A 1,398-nucleotide genomic window follows, 5' to 3' on the forward strand; every position below is an offset into this window, starting at 1 on the left:
GGGACGCTCGGGATCATGTCCATTTGACTCCTGGACAACACCAGATATAGAGATCCACAACCTCTCTTCAGAAACTTGTTCTGGTATTCAACCACTGTCATGATATTTTAAAAAATTAAATACTGATTTGGTATGGCCCTAATTTGGTTTTCCTAGGATCCAGTTTATCACTGAATGTCTCTGAGAAAAGTCTCTCTGTCTTTCCTGTATCCTCCAATTACATAGTTGTAGGCAACAATAAAGTCTCAGCTGTCTCTTCTCCAGGCTGAAGAGACCAGCCTCTCTCAGCCTCTCTGTGTACATCATTTTCTCCAGCTCCCTGACCATCTTTCTTGCTCTATACTAGAATTGTTCCAGTATGTCAGGACCTTTCTTGTACCAAAACCCCCCAAACTGGACACATCACTGCAGGCGTGGCCAAATAGCGGGGAAGGATAACTCCCACAACTTGCTGGCTACTCTCTATTACTAACACAGCCCAGGATGCAGTTGGCTGCCTCTGCTGCAAGGGCACCGTGGTGGCTCATATTCAGTTTGTCGAGCAGGATGTCTGGATCCTTTTCTGAGGAGCCCCTTCCCAGTGAGCCATCCTTCAGCATTTCATCTTGCATGGAGTTACTCTGTGCCGGACATGGGATTCCACTTGCTCTTGCTGGACTCCACGAAATTCTTGTCAGCCTGTTTCTGACTGCTCCCTCCAATTTGGCATCATCCACAAACCTGGGGAAAATAGGAGGTTTGTTTTCCTTGGTGCCTCACCACCTGCATTGTAAAAAATATGCCCCCTCTGTCCAATCCAAATCAACCCCCTCTTAGTTTAATGTTTTTGCCCCTTATCCTGACACTAGAGATCTTGGTAAAAAGTTTCTCTCTGTCTTTCTTATTCACAGGGTACTGTAAGGTGCCCCTAGAGCCTTCTCTTTTCCAGGCTGAAAAAGTTCCACCCGACTAAGAGGAAGAACCGTGTAGGTGACCATCCGCCTGAACAGATTGCCCAGAAAGGTTGTGGAATCTCTCTCAAGATATGGATGCGGAGATATTCAAGAACTGTCTGGATGCAATCCTGTGCCGTGTGCTTTGGAATGGCTCTGCTTGAGCAGGGAAGTTGACCAGATGATGCACCATGGTCTTTTCCAATCTGACCCATTCTGACTCTGTGATTCTGTGAAGAACACAAATCTCTTTTTGCCTTTACAGGAAAGATGTTCACCTCTTCCTTAAGGTCCCGCTCCAATGTCTGTGTTGTGCTGGGATCCCCATCGCTGGGCAGTGCTCCAGCTGGCATCCCACGAGTGGGGCACGATAGGGGCACTCCTGGACCTTCTGGCCATGCTGCTTTCTGTGCAGCCCAGGACATCGCTGTGGAGAGCCAGGAAGCAGCCCTGGGGGCTGTAGCCG

This window comes from Geospiza fortis, unplaced genomic scaffold (genome assembly GCF_000277835.1).
Source record: "Geospiza fortis unplaced genomic scaffold, GeoFor_1.0 scaffold381, whole genome shotgun sequence".
NCBI classification, from domain to species: Eukaryota; Metazoa; Chordata; class Aves; order Passeriformes; family Thraupidae; genus Geospiza; species Geospiza fortis.